The 16307-nt window shown below is 40.2% G+C and overlaps 1 long non-coding RNA gene across 2 annotated transcripts; it reads left to right on the forward strand.

Moving 5' to 3' along the window:
• Nucleotides 1-274: 274 nt before the first annotated feature.
• On the forward strand, nucleotides 275-9488 carry LOC126637303 (uncharacterized). 2 transcript variants are annotated; one of them, XR_007628303.1, is made up of 3 exons: nucleotides 275-1762; nucleotides 4808-4980; nucleotides 7877-9488. It is a non-coding gene; the product is annotated as an uncharacterized LOC126637303 (long non-coding RNA). The 2 variants fall into 2 exon arrangements; XR_007628304.1 differs by having other exon boundaries at nucleotides 4835-4980.
• The last annotated feature ends 6819 nt before the right edge of the window (nucleotides 9489-16307 follow it).

Here is a 16307-nt window from a genome sequence, read left to right on the forward strand (position 1 = left end):
GCCAATCGGGGGGCGCGGTGCGGCGCCGCGCGCCTGAGCGGCGGACCCCGCTGGCCAATCAGAAGGCGCGGGCTGAGCGGCGCTGGCCGGGGCGCGCGGCCCCTCAGGCAGCCCCCTTTGTGGGGGGAGGATCGGTGTGCGGTGCCCGCACCGGCCCGGCCCGGGGCAGCGATGAGGGGGGGGGGCGGCGCGGGCGGAGCTGGGGGGACAAAGGAAGCCGAGTAGCGGCCCTGGGGAGCGATGGTCGTGCGGGACCCCGGGAGAGGCGAAGGGAATGACGGGCCGAGGAGCGCGGGGACTGCTGGGATGGAGGGCGACATGGCGGCCGGGCCCGGCGGGCCTGGGGTAGGTCCAGCAGGGTCTGCTGTGGAGGGGAAGGATCTGGCCTCCCTGGCCACGGTCACGAGTGCAGAATAAAACGTGAACGGGATGCACACCTTGAGTATTATGTGCAGTTTTGGGCACCCCCTTATAAGAAAGATGTAAAGCTTATTATCGTCCAGAGGAGGGCAGTGAAGATGGGGAAGGGCCTGGAGAAGAAACCACACCAGGAGTGCCTGAGGTCACTTGGTCTGTTCAGCCTGGAGAAGTGGAGGCTAAAGGGAGACCTCAAACAGGTCTACAAGTTCCTTGTGAGGAGCAGAGGAGGGGCAGACCCTGATCTCTGCTCTGTGGGGACCAGTGACAGGACCTGAGGGAATGGCCTGGAGTTGTGTCAGGGCAGGCTTAGGCTGCATATTAGAAAGAGGTTCTTTCTCCAGAGGGTGGTGGGCACTGAAACAGGCTCCCAGGGACAGTGGTCACAGCACCAAGGCTGACAGCTCAAGAAGCGTTAGGACAACACTCAGGCACATGGTGTGACACTTGGGCATAGTCCTGTGTAGAGCCAGGAGTTGGACTCAATGATCCTTGTGGATCCTTTCCCACTCAGGGTATTCTGTTATTCTGTGAACTGGCTCTGCACAGGAATGGTCTGGCTGTGCTGGTTGTGCTGAAGGCCTGGTCACCTCCCAGGCTGTGACACCAGACGAGCAGTGCTGGGCGCTCTGCAGTCCCACTTTGTCCAGCACACTAACAAGCTCTCCACATAGCACATACTGTTATTACAGAATCAGAGAATCATTAAGGTTGGAAAGTACCTCCGAGATCATGGAGTCCAACCTTCAGCTACATTGAAACCCTGACAGACACTTCAGTGTGTGACACTGTGCATACAGTTCACTGCAGAACCTGGAGGTTCTGCATTTACAACTGAAAGTACACTGGGACAAAAGCTGCTTGTTCAGCCTTACGATAGACCTGCACAGACATTATCATGATCTTCCTATGTTTTTTTTTCCCCCTACTAACTATGAAGAATCAGAAGGAAAAAAAACCCAACTGTAATACTTTTATGTTGAAAAATAAATATATTCCTATGGCTGTGATTTTTCTGAATATGTGTGTAATGTTTTCCTTAAATGAGTCGTGGCGAGATTCTGCACCTACTGGTGAATTTTCAAAAGCCTTAAATCAGCAATGATTTCATCTTTCCTCTTGCTTTTATATTATTGTGATGCAAACCTTGAATAATAGTGTTTCTCAATATGCTGCATTTTGCATTAAAGCTGTGAAAGGCTGTAGCCACAAAAACTTTTCCTTTCTGTTATTTTTTTAATGTAGGAGAGACTGAGAGTTGTCTGTAGCAATCCTTGCGTGCTGTGTTCACCTGCTTGCTGTGATTTTTACTGTGTGCCTTCACAGTACTGAAGTAAATGTAAAGGTATGATTACTATACAATGCACCCTGAGGGGATGGTGTTTGATTCTCTTTTCATCAGGTTTACTCTTCAGCAAGTTCTTGAGCACCATGAGGGATCAGTTCAGTCTGATGGCTCAGTTTGACATCCTGCTGTGCTCATTAAACAGGCAGTCACAGGACTGACCTGCTTGGGGGTGCCAGAGGGTCCAAGAGGGACTGAAGGAGGAAAAATTTAAAGATGAGGAGCAATGAGACAAGATTTGTGTATGAATAAAACCGTACCAGACAGAGATTAGACCTTACAGACTCCATAAATAAATTTAGGTACAATAGACCACTCTTGTGACTTGTTCACATTAGAAATACTTTTTAAAAACCAACTAGAAACCATATAAATGGTTCAACTCAGCATTTCAGCAGTCTGCCAGGAGAGATGATGATGCCCTGCATTCATTTTTGCATTCATTGTTTGTCATAATTATTTTCTTTTTAACCAAAAAGGTTGCTGTCATGCAGCAGATTATCTCTGAGCAGACAGAAAATAGAGGTGTCTCATTTATCTCTGACTTCCAGTGATGATTTCACCACTCTTCACAAGCTAAAGCTGCTGCACTGTATAATCTTCCCTAATGCTTAACTTATTTTTTCCTTACCATTGCCTAAATTCTACATTTTTTACTTTGTCCTGACTAGGGGATGTTCTTATCTACTTAATGAGAACATGTACGTATCTCCAGAGCACACTCTATAGTTTTTTTGCTGATTGACTCTTAACCTTTCCTCTTACTTTTCAAATGATGTATTGTTTTTCCTATTTTACTTTGAATTATCTTCAGACTGAATTGTCCATGCCTTCTGAAATGTGTTCACAAATTAAATAGTTCTTAGGTAGACTTACAGTAAACTAGATCTTAAATGTGTCTTTATTTCAAGTGCAGTGACACTGTAAAAACACATCTCAGTAATTCCATTAAAGTATTTTAATATTGAAGGTAAAATGATATTTAATTCAAGTGTTAGACTTAATATATAATCATAAAATCACAGAATGTTTAGGGTTGTAAGGGACCTGAAAGATCATCTGGTTCCAACCCCCATGTGTGCAGTGACTATGGGATTATAATTCAACTAAAATTCCCTGCCCCCTACCTCCCAGAATTCTTTCATATTTCCCCGCAATCCCAACTCACCTGTTCCAAGTCCTGGGTCTGGTCCTGTGGCTGCTCAGTGCTTCTATTTCTTACTCAGATCTACTCAGCTTGGGGGCTGATCTGCTGATTGGAAGGTATTTCTGGCACTCTGCATTAGAAATACCTCTTTTAGTCATCAAAATAATTAAAATACAAAACACAACAACTTTGACTTTTATGGATTTGACTTTTATGACTTTGACTAATGGACTCACTCAAATGCTTTCTTAAATATTCGTAGAGAATATAAGAAAGTTCTCTTCCTGTCCTATCCTGCTTAGGAAAGCTGGAGGACAGAAAGCTCAGGGAAATGGCACTCCTTGGTCATATCAGAGTCCTGCATCCTTGATCACTGGTGCCAGTTTATACTGTTTCCCTAGGATTTGTATCTTAGGTATTCCACTTGTCCAGTGATCTTCCAGGAAATGATGGCTTCGATTCCATACATTGAAGGGGTCAGGAATTTAAGATGTAACCACCAGTGCCAACCTTCCAGAACAAAAGCAACAATCTTCCCCAGCATCCTGGTCTATGAAGGACCCTTCCTATGGACACTGGGGTAAGAGTGACAGGAACTACTGAGTGTTTTCCTCATCTTGGAATGTCACCCTTAAGGCTTGCTGAGGGACTACAGATAAGAGTTACTCCTGAAACATTCTTTCTAAAAGATGATAATCTGATTAACTAGCGAAGTCTCTTAATGGAATTTTATGCAGTTCTTATTTACACATCCTTTTGGGCTTCAGCTTAGTCTTGCTGAGGTTTGTAGAGATTTTAACTCAACCTTTCAAATTTCTATCTGCTGGTCTTCCATGTGCATCACTTCACATGGAAGCCCCTCCTAGCTGAGTATCCCCTGCATTATGGTTTTCAGCCATACAGGTGATATTTAGATCTCAGCATTTGCATCTGAGCCTGGTAGCCCCAATAAATGTATTTTGTTTCTGACACTGTGTTTGATAACGAGAAGAAGGCACTTTGCTTTCATGTGAGATATATAGGATTTTGATTTTTGTCAATTAGACTAAACAGCTCAGACTGTTGTCCTCTCAGTTTAAAGCTGTAGCCAAAAGTTTCAGAGGGCAGGACACTTATCACACTCATTTAAAAATACTCTTTTCTTCTTGGTTTGCATAGTAGTCTCAATAAAGGCCTTTCTGTAATCTCACTGAAATGGTGATGCTATAATAACCAGGTCAGCAATTGGAAGCAACAGTTACAGTCAATAGAGATATAAAGATGAAAAACTTCCTAGACATTGTTTTATGATTAATCAATAATAGCTGAAGGTTGACTATCACCGAAGTATTGCAGTTTTATTAGCCTGCCCTTGACTAAAGTGATACCCAGACATGACAGATATCCAAATCAGGGTGTAGAGCAGCAAGTATTCCCAGAACTTGTGAAAACAAGCTGAACTAAACCAGGGAAGATTTGCAAATGTTACTCTCTGTGTACAAGAAATGAGATTATGCTATGCCTGGTTTGTTCAGGTCCTTGAATGGTTAATGTGAACCTTATCTGGGAGTGCCAATAAAATACTTGTGTAGAGAGGTAAGGAAAGTAAAACAATTGAAAAAAGACAAAGCCGATACTGCAAAACGATTAAAACTGAAAAAAACCCTCATTACATGTATTAGACTGGTGGGTAATAGTCTTTAATCTTGTAAAAATATATTAGTGAGAAGAACCAACTAATCTCTATTGATTTTCTATCTAATTTACTTAAGATGACCTTCAATGAAACTTGACTGTTACTGTTTCTTTTCTAAGTCATTAGTTCACCTTCTCTGCCTCCATATATGTAGTTTTCTGTATAAGCTGAGAATAGATGGGCATCCAAGGTTCATTTTGTCACAGATTCTACTTTACTGTAGATATATGTTTCCACTGGTGGTTTTCAGTTTCTACAGTATACTGTGTCTTCCTGACCTGAATATGGAAGGAAGCCTGAGGGATTTTAAGACTTCTTTGTGCCTGCAGTACAGAAGCTTCCCAGTTTAAGAGAGAAGAGTCAAAGAAGGAAATACTGGGATCTAAATTTCACAAGGTTATTAAAATTTGTAACTTGCAAAACTATAATTTTCTAAAAATAAGTCTTTTTAAAATACTTCCTATTAACTGTCAAGCTCTAGCTCAGTTTGGTCATTCAGAAAACAACACTGTCATTCAGTACATCTGTGAAATAATAGTCCTGGGTAATCTCTTTCTTATTTGCTCCATGTTATGGTATTTGTTGTAATAACGGGTCTCATTTAAAATTAATAGTAATTTCTGCATTCTTCTAGAGACAACGTTGTCGGTCTACAGCTCTCACTAACTGATTTCCTTTTATACCTTTGAATACCAGTAGTGTATTTGAAAACATACCATGTAGTGTTTTGCTGCTTAATTAATGAAGCTCAGCTTCATCTCCCACTCAGGAGCTTCAATCCACTTCTCTTGTAACCCCACAAGTGCATTTATGAGTATGTTAAGCCTACATGTTGTTTCCTCTGCAGAAGCATATTGGTACTGTCAACCATCTGTGTGAGTAGACAGCACTCACATTCATGTGTAAAACTGCATGTTAGTTTATTCGGCTAATTTTTTTCTTTTTTAATCACTACCCAACTAATCAGATGAAAGTGAAAAGATTCCCTGAACTATGTGTATCTCTGGAAACTGTAAACCTTAATGTTCTATTATCATCATGAATATAGGCATTAATGTTGCCATTTAGAAAAGGAAAACTTGGTGCATTAAGAGTTAACCTACCAGGGGATGGCTTTGGTTCATAGAATTAAGAACTGGATCCAAAAGTTACATCAAAATGGTTGTGATTCCCTTGACTATCTTGAGAGAGAGGCAAGTGCAGCCCTACATTTCAGTGGCCATAAGTAGAACCTTAGATAGCAATTCAGATGAAGACAGCTGCACTGTAGGCAGCAATGCTTAGGTAATTCCACACGAGTCTTTATTGAGCTTTCAACCAGCCCCTGTATATATGCTCAAGTGCAGTTTATTCATCAGGGTACTGGATTTGTGTGGCCAGGTTTTGGTAGAGTGTGTGGGGAAGGGACTACAGGGGTGGCTTCTGTGAGAAGTTTCTAGAAGCTTCCCCCATGTCCCACAGAGCCAATGCCAGCTGGTTCCAGGGTGGACCTGCCACTGGCCAAGGCTGAGCCCGTCAGGAATGACAGTAGTGCTCATGTGGATAACATTGGAAGGGAAAAAAATTATTGGACAGAAGTAATTGCAGCCAGAGAAGAGAGGAGTGAGAATATGTGAGAGAAACAACCCTGTGACACCCAGGTCAGTGCAGAAGAAGGGGCAGGAGGTGTTCCAGGATTTCACAGGGGAGCAGAAAATGCATCCCCCTGCACTCCATGGGAGATGCCGTGCTGGAGCAGGTGGATACCCTAAAGAAGTTTGTGACACTGTGGGAACCCACCCTGGAGCAGGCTCCTGGCCGGGAACTGTGGGTCCATGGAGAAAGGAGCCCACGCTGGAGAAGCTTGTTCCTGAGGGACTACATCCTGTGAGAGGGAACCGTTCCTGAAGAACTGTAGCCTGTGGGAAGGACTCACCTTGGACAAGTTCATGCAGGGTTGTCTCTCATGAGAGGGACTCCCCACTGGAGCAGGGAAGAAGTTCTGCCTCTGAAGAAAGAGCAGCAGTGGAAACAACAAGGCATGAACCAACCATAATCCCCATTCCCTGTACCACTGAGAGGGAGGAGGTGGAGATTTAAGAATAAAGTTAAGCCTGGGAAGGAGGGAGGGGTGGGGCAAATTTTGTTTGCTTCTCATTATCCTGCTCTGATTTTGGTTGGTAACAAATATAACTAATTTCTCCAAGTCAAGCCTGTTTTGCCTGTGATGGTAATTGCTGAGTGATCACTCCTTGTCCTCATGTCATCCCATGTGCCTTTTGCTGTATTTTCTCTCCCCTGTCCAGCTGAGGAGGGGAGAGAGAGAGAGAGGGACTCTGGTGGGCCTGGAATCCTGTCAGGGTCAAACCACCACAATCAGCATCGATGACAAAGATGGAACTCATGAGCTTATCGTGTCTACATTTCTAGTCAATCTAAACCAGAAAGTTATTTGTACAGTGGGTAGACATTTCTAGAATCCTCATCTAAGTCTGAAACACAGAACACAGGCATGTTTTTCTAGCCCCCATGGTAAATCAGTTGAGTGACCATCAGGCAGTGATGTTGGCAATGACTTTGTTTTGTTGTGAGCACGATCAGGACACTTCAGTCCTGAAGCTGGTACAGAGATTTATGTAGGTTGATTACTGCCTCTCTTGAACTTACTGCACTTTTAGCTGAGATTAATCTGCAAAGATCACATGACTCTGCCAATCCATAGCAGAATTCCCAGTGATGTTGGGCAGCAATAGGTCTCTATTTCAAAGGCTGTATATGCCAGTACATTTATATGGCCTTAACATTATTTGTATTGACCCTGATGGGGACTGCTGTGCAAGTACTATATAAAATGTCATTCTCCTGCCAGACTGTGATATTTAACTTCCCATTAGAAGCATATAACTTAAATGATTTGTATTTTCTCCACTAAATTTTTATAGAAGACAAAGCTGTAGTCTTATGCTGTAGCAACAGGTGAAAAGTGTGGGGAAAAAATAAAGCAAAAGAGGCAGTTAGTCCATAGTTATAGTCTTTTAGTTCTGTTTTTGTTTGGTTGGTTGGTTGGTTGGTTTGGTTTGGTTTTGTTTGTTTGGGGTTTTTTGGGTTTTGTTTTGTTTAGTTTTTTCCCAGCTGACATAGCTGACATTTTTGTCCCAATAGCTAAGATTTTATCCTTCACTAGTTTGAAACCCAGTCTCTGTCATATCATTCATAGGTTTATATACTGGACATAGCTATGCTTTTACCTTTTTTTTTCCCCCGTGACTTTTAAAAAAAAAAATCAATTCATATTAACTTGCATTTTCTGTAGCTTCAAAACCTGCAGAAGATACGGTTTGAAGACAGCCCGGCGCAGAGGTTTCCTGAGCACACAGCGGTTTCAGGCGCAGTAATGAAGTCTCAGCACAAGAGGGCCCCCAAAGACAGCGTGTCCTGCGGTGCGGAACAGGCGATGGTCCAAGTTTGGGTCGGGAATGCCGAGTGTGCCGTGTGTTCAATGATGCCTTAGGATAGCTCATGCATTTCACTGTAATTTGGAAAGAAGGCATAATATTAGCTTCTTAAATACTGACTCCATCACTGCATTAGAACTCAAAATATTTCATATAACCCAGGAAACATACTTGAACTGAATTAAACACCAAGAACTTACAATGATTTTTATTTTTATTAGTAGTAAAGTTAGACTCTTATAAAGGATTATTTTTATTATTGCTTAATGTATTTTAATTTTGAGAACTGTCTTGTATACTATGATCTAGAATGTTCTTCCATTACTTTCATGCACTCAGAAGACCATCAAACGTTTGTGCAGTACATGTGTTGAATCCTGAAGTTCCCTTATGAACCATTTAACTGGACTATACTTCTTCTACTCTAATGGTCCTGCTTCTTACAGCTTAGAGTTCTTTCTCATTTTCACAGCCTCTCAAAGAAAATCATATTTACTGAAAGTGGAGAGTGAGGTTGTGCTCTCTGGGGTTGTAATGAAAAGTCAACTAAATGCTCTCATTCTACAGGAAGGACTTTGGTGCTGTACTCTTTACTCTTTAAAAAGCTCCACTTCAACAACATATTGCTGAACTGAATCAAATGAGATTTGCAGCAAAACCGTCACAATATTAAAAGGAAGGTTGCTAAAGGAACATACCCTCTAATTAATTCTACAAACAAACCAAACCAAACCAAAACAGAGAGTATCAAAGAAGGCATGGAAAGTTATTAATAACTTTTAAGCTCCCTTCTAATGACAAGTTAGAATAGCCTATCTTTACAAAACAACAGAAAAATTAAGGTCATAACTTTAGAAATGTAGTGTTCAGAAAATTTTAAATCAGAATACTTAGATAAATAAACGCATGTGTAGAAAGTAAAGTCAGTAACCCCTTAGAATGGTCTAATTTTGACTACTGAAGAGGTGAATCTATATTATAAAACTCAAGTTATACAGTAAAAGTCAACGCCCTGTCTTTATAGACACACAACCAGGAAGTTTTCCCATGACTTATTAGAAAAAACAAGTGCAAATACTTTATGATGGTTCAACCAAATATAGTTCCACAGAAATTAAGACATATATTGCTACTATAGAAGGTGATATTCAGGTCATCTAACAAAGGCTCTAGGCCCGTGTCCAACAAAAACAACACTCAGGTTTTCTTAAAACCAGTAAGAACTAGATTTACTGAAGTGCTATAGTGAACATTATTTTCAAATCTCTTAATCTGTGTAAGAAAATACTGATCACATATCTTTGGGCTTAGATTTGAATAAACTTGAGTTTAAGTGTTGCTACTGTAATCAGTCTGCTTTTATTTACAAAGATACATCTGGGTAGGTTATTCAGTACTAATCAGTACTTTGTCAATAGCAAAGTACCTGGAAGCTTAGTGTAAATCTCATGCAGATGTATCACTGTGTTATTAGGAAGCCAGGTTCTTTTATGTGTAAATGTCAATAAAGTATTTGACTCCGTTGACTGGTCTTTTATTTCCCACTATGAAAATAGCAGACAGCCAGCAGAAACACTGCTGGACCTAATTTAATATAATTAAAATTATTTCCTTTATAACTGATGGTATCGTGCCTGAAGGGAATTCAGCCCCAATTTTATATGATATATTCACCGATAGGAAAATATAAGTTAACTGTTAACTCATCTCTGTATCTACATATTCTACAGAGGTGAAAGGCTGCAAATGTTTTGTTCTGGTTTTGCAAATACGGTTGGAAAGGCTCTTGCATCACAAATTGTGTGACAGGGATTCACTGCCACAGACGCAACATGGTGTCTGTTCCCCCACCCACCTCCTATCCTAAAAAAAATAATTGAAAAATCATGAGACTAAATAGATAATTTTGTAGTCTTTTAGCTTGTGATCACCATCATAAGTTTTAGTAGAGTTGTGGCAGAACTCATTTGTCTCCCCACTGTATACATCTTCTGCTTTTGTTAACATTACTGTCAAAACATCTAATCCTGTACTAGATGTTAGTAGAAGTTAGATTAGCAATTCACACCTTTACAAAAGATTTGGCAGAACTCCAATGTTTTGATGCCACTTGTGATTATTGATTTGTATTTTGAAGAGGTGTCATCTCACTCAACGCATCAGTTTTCCTTTTGTACATGTAACATTTTTCAGAAGAGGTGGAAAAAGGACAAGCATGTTTATTTTATGAGGGTTCTCTGAATCTCTTGGAATAACGGACATTGCTGAACTTGGGAGATGGGGGAAGAAATGTTACAGCTGTGGAATGGGAGGTGCAGATTTCAGTGAGTGAAAGACACGGTTCCTGTTGAAGAGAAAAGCAGCTGCAGTGGCTGTTTTTCTGTCTGCTGCCCAAGAGCACGGACTGCTTGGCATCACCTGGTCTGCGAAACAACTGCCTGGGTTGATGACATGCAAAAATCATCAGTAGGAATCACAGGTTATTTTCTCCCTCTGTGTCACCAGCTAAACCACACCATAAATGTTGAGGTCCTGTGATAAGATTCACTTTGGTGCAGTGCTCTGCTGAGCAGAACTACCCCAGAGCTTTGCTACTGTTCCAGTGAGGTCAAGATCCTTCCTGTCATCTACTGCTTCACTCTTCAGGATCTAAGCTGCCCAGCTATGAACGGAGTTGCACTGCATGACCTTCAGACATGCTTTCCAACATAAATTATTCTATGATTCTGTAATGGTGCAGTAATTCTGCATTTCAAGCATGTTCAGATATTCATGCTATTTGATGGAACAAGAAGTGATGTCCATGTCCGGTTTTCATTAAATATTGAAATGCCACATCTGTGGTCAAAAATAATCCTTAAGAGGCAGTGTTTTTCTTCCTTAGTAACTCTTTCAGTGCCTTGTTAAAGCTCACCTGCTAAGGACATTGTAGCAGATATCTGAGTTGAAAACTATACCACAGAAATATTGGAATGTGGACGCAGGTTCTGCTACACGGGATTTATAGGGATGTCAGGTATTGCCAAAAAGGTAGGTGATGAACTTGGAAGGATGAAACAACAGAAGACACAGCTGAGAAAAACATCTCTGAACAGAAGAAAAATGTCTCTGAGATGGCTGTCTAACATTTCCCAGGAAGAGACAAGCATTATCAGTCAGAATCACAAGAGACCAATTGTTCTTATATGACATTATGATGATAGGCATCTTAATCCCTGAAGGAATTTATTGTAATGAAGTAGTGTGGCAGTTTCCTGTGAAGGAGGTTCTAAACAGTAAAAACACAAATTATTTTATCAACCCCTATGAACAGAAATCCTTCTACAGTAAATTCTTCCAAAGGCTTTAGTTATGTCACTCATAAAAAAGAAGAAAATGAAGGCAGTCAAAGCTTTTGGTCCATTGGAAACCCATTATGTGCTTTACTACAGCCTGAGGAAGAACAGCAGGACTGTGGTTCCTTGAGAGGATATGAAACAATATTGCTCATCAGGTAGTTTCTCAACTGTTTGTTACTGACTGGACAAAGAATAAATAAATCTCAACCCCAGGGTTGAAGCATTGGGAAATATCACTCTATTACCAAAATGATAGTAAGAGTTTTATAGAGAAGACAGGAAGAAATCTCTGGATGGTACAGTTGAGAGGAAAATGGAAGGCCAAACAGGAAATGTCACTGAAACAGATGAAAATCTGTTCATGGGTATGAAGAGAATTACACACTGGTGAGCAAGCAGCTCTGTGAGCAAGCAGCTCTGTGAGCCAACAGTTTGTGGATGGTGAAGTTGTATGAACTGAAAAAGCCAAGATACTCACTGAAAAAACACTGGCATAAAACCTGTTTCCCTCTTCTTCCTGCCCCATGTCCTTCAAGACTGTGGGAGAAGACAGGAGGGAAAGCCACCAAGTGTGGTCCTGATGGAGGACAGCAAGGACATGGGCAGGCTGTGTGGCACAGCATCTTCTTCATTTGTCTCTCAGGTCTGTCACTCCAGTAAAACAAACGTCAAGTAAGAATGATTCCTAGTAAAGTCAAGAACAAGTTTTGTTTTCTATCTGAATTGGAGCAGAGTAGACCCAACAATGCTCTGTGTGTGAAACAGGTCTATCAAACCCCAGCACTGCTTGGGAATGTAGCAATTAGCTATTGCTGGTGTGTTCACTTGATTTGATTTCAACTTTGGCAGCTTCCCAACATGCAAAGGAATTACTAAAATAAGTCATTCAGAGATTCTATTTAATGAATAAAAAGGTGAGAAGCTGTGTGTTCCCCTACAGGTAACAAAATTGTACATCAGAACAGATCAAGAATTTTCTGAGGAGAGAAGTGTAAATAAAAATTATATAGGCCATTAGGAAGAAAAATAAGGAACCATAACTGAGATAGCTCTTTTAAGTCTGTTTTCACTCTGAACTAAGTAAACAGTGATCAGAGCAGCATCCTTCTTGGTCCGTCTGTCAGGGAGAGACATTTCCCAGCTCTCTCAGAGCCTGAAGCACATGCTGTGCAAGCCATTCAACACTTTCAACAACTAAAGATCTTCTCTGGTTTCTATAGACATGAGGACAAGTTTCCCAGTGATTTTCATGGAAACTAGAAAGAATCTGAGAAAAAAAGGTAGAAAAATACTCAAACTTTACCACATAAAAACCCAGAACTTAGCCTGTTAGGGTTTTGGGGGATTTATTTATTTCAGGATCCGAATCTATATAGATAGAAGAAAATCAGTATGATGTTCTTCAATAGCTATTATTTGTGAGATATGTTAATAAAAATCTGTGCTCCCTGAAAACTTTACTCTGCTTGGCCTATGTCAAATTAATGACCATTAAAAATTTATCTAAACTGGGTAATCGCATCAGTGTGTCTGTCAAAACATGAAGCCTTGGTTCCTAACCCATATTCTTGGTCTCTTGGAAAATGGATGCTTACCAAATGACAGTCTTAATGAAAGAATAATAGGTGCTCACTTTTAACTCTCTAACTACTATACAGAAGGTTAAAAATACAAATTTCCCAGGAAACCATTTGCATTACAGTTGTTTGCTATCTCCTAGAACTGCTTGCTTGACCAGCTATTTTTGTGCAAAGAGAAGAAAAGCTTTTCAGCTAGAAAACAGGATTAGATTTTCTTTTTGGTCAGTACCATAAAAAAGAACAGCTTACATTAGTTTCCTTTTCCCCTTATCACACCATAGTTTCAGATGCACCACGGCATAAAAACATTGGCTTTCCTATCTCAGTGTGAAAGCCTGTCATTAACAAGTGATTATTCAATTTACTTTTCCTTTTTTTTCTACTAAAATATGGTATGAGCCTTCTAATCTTTCCCTCACATGAAACAGAATAATTATAACTTCTTTAGAAGCATTGCTGAAGGTATTTTGTCCCTGTTGGTAGGCTAGAGGTGATTGATGCTTGGAGGTTTGGGGATTTTTTAGAAGTTGGATTAATTTATGGATTTTTGGTCACTTTCCACTGTGAGCTTTGATAATAGAGGCTAAACACAGGAAGATTTTATTCCTGTTAGGACTAAGAAATGTAAAATAGAATTTTTCTTTTTATTAGAATTTTGCTCCTGAGCCAGAGGCTACAGTAATAACAATAAGTGAGATAATTTTGTAAGCATTATCTGTAGGAAATGTAATAAAATAGCTACAAGAGGAAACATGTTTGGAATTATCTTGTTGAAAATATTATTCAATATGTTAGAGATTAGAAACAATAACATCTTGTTTCCTGTGGTAAAAATGTACTAATAAGAATGGTTATATTAATAGCATTGTTGCAGGCAGCCTGTATTGTTGGGGTTTGACATACACTGAAAGAGCCCAGCTTTTTTAGACTACTTATATTTGGATTTTGGAAGAAATAATCAAGGTTTCTTCCTTTTTTTATCCTCAGTTTGCATTGCAGGTACTTTTTGAGAGCCATGAAGCTTGAGGTTTCACTTTGCAGACTGCATCTGTAGCTACAATTCTTTTGGTCTAAGGGCAGTGTTGGTTGACCTGTTTGATCTCACCTGGTGGTTTGAGTCTGCTCTCATTCCAGTGAAGTACAAGGGAGAGTGGGTGACTATGGGTGGTGGTCCTCTGCTGTGCTGGTCACACCAAACTAATTCATTTTACCAGGTACCAATTTAGTTTTCTGAGTGCATGGTTGAGGTTGTGGCTTAGAAAAGAGAAAGATGACCTCAGGATAAAACAACAAGCATTTCGTGTTAGAAAGAATGCAAAAGCCAAAGAAATAAAATTATCAGAAGAATCAAAGAATTGAAATAATCAGTACTGGACTGAGTCTAGAATATCTACAAGAATATCAAGCATTTAGCAAATACATCAGGTTTAACATGCTGACTTCCCAGATCTCTTTGTCAGGTTCTTGATTTCTGGTGTTTCCTTTGGTCTATCCTTCCAAATTTACTTTTCTATTAGATTTTCTATTTTTATCTATTGGTATTTTTTATTATATATTTTATTTTTATTTTCTACTGCCTATTTCAGACTTTAAAATTTATCCCCAAAATATACTGCCTTTATTTTCCGTCACGTTCTTTCTGAACCAGCTTCTCAGTGGCATTCCCTGCAGTTTTCTCTCACTACATTTGCTGCCTTATTGCATAGAACAGAGCCTAGAGCAAGAGCTCACTTGGTTGGTGCAGTCAAGTTAGAGGAGCAGGTTTGTCCTTGCTCCAAACCATTGACAATATGAGTAGGTAAAATGGTTTCAGAGAGAGAGTACAGGACATATGCAATGTAAGCTATGTTATTTCAACATCTATTAAATTTATGCCATAACTTGAAAAAAAGGAGTTCTGAGTCTGAGTCTGTTAAGTTAAATTAAATAGAAAGTGGAGAAAAAAAAGGAGCTGCTAAAGGAGGCAGATAATAGAAAACCTTTTTATCACTTTCCACAGTTAAAGTGTTTTATGGAGAGCAAGGCATGCATGAAGAGACCTCGAGGCCGAGTGTGGTACTTGTGGAAATCATTGAGTAGAAGCAGGATATTTCATCAGAAAAGGCAGATGGAAATGAACAAAGACTAGAAACCACCTTAATGCTTCCACATCTTTGTCAGCAGTCACCAAGACACTACTGGGTGTTTTCTCAACAGGAGGACATAAACAGACAGAGGCATTGCCAGGCTAATGTCTGCCTTGAAGTTTGTAATGAACACTGAGTTTGAGGCATGTGGAGTCAAAATTTTAAGGTGTTCTCAATACCTTGGGCTCCACTTCAGATAGTTATTGGCAGTGTCACAGCGATTACAGTACTGGCACGCTAATCTGACCAGTCCAAGACTGAAGGAGCCCCTTTGGAACATAATAGAGAATTTCCAGTGGGTAACCCAAGATATATACTGGAAAGTGAGGGTAGAACTCATCTACTGTTACTGTTTTGCCACTTAGCTGTAAGTCCTACATCTCCCCTGTAACAGAGATAGAGGACTTCATGTTTGTGTGGAATCAAATCAGAGCAGTATCAAAACTAAGAACTCCTCAGCTCGCATGTGGTAGGTAGGAAAGCACATACAGTGTAAGCATCCTAATCCACTAGATCAAAACTCCCTGAATTTACTTAAACTATAATTGAAGCTGCTTCTAGTTAAAACACACAGGCTGTCATCAAGTACTGCAGGTTGCAGGTATTAGAGTGGTACAACATAGCAGGTAGCAAGACTGACAGTGAAACTGGGCTTGTTGCTAAGTGGTGCTGTAGATTTAAAGCCAAGGAGTGGCATAACAAATTAGGAAGTCTGTTAGATATTCTGTTTGTGAAGATCCAAATTTAAAAATAGCTAGTCTGAGCATCAGCTTGTTTCTTGGGCTGAGTGACATGTTTTGAAATTTCCTCTGTACACAGAAAATGGAAAAAGCTGACTAAAGAGTTCCTATTGACCTGTAATGCAGAGATGTTTCAGGCACTAAATGCCTTGCTTATCTGCAAATCTAAAATATCTTCTACTGCATGGAATGTTGGGCACGTCCTGGAAGGCAGAAAGTAGCAACATGTTCAGAAGTATAAAGTTAAATAGGTGTCACTGATTGACTGCCACGCCATGTGGAACAAATGTGCAGCTCTTTTCCACAGCAGTAGAGGCATTGTGAACTTCAGGGTGATCCAAGCTAAGGATGTTTATCCAGTCTTTATGTACAAGGCTTTATGCATAGAAATTGCATATCATCCTGAGTTTCCTGCTGCTGGGTTTTAGTTTCATCCTGGGAAAGAGAGCTAAAGCTGTTAATTTTAAACAGTATGCATTGCTTCATTATTCACTGAAGGGCTAGG

This window comes from Myiozetetes cayanensis, unplaced genomic scaffold (genome assembly GCF_022539395.1).
Source record: "Myiozetetes cayanensis isolate MyiCay16 unplaced genomic scaffold, myiCay2020 scf15, whole genome shotgun sequence".
Taxonomy (NCBI): Eukaryota; Metazoa; Chordata; class Aves; order Passeriformes; family Tyrannidae; genus Myiozetetes; species Myiozetetes cayanensis.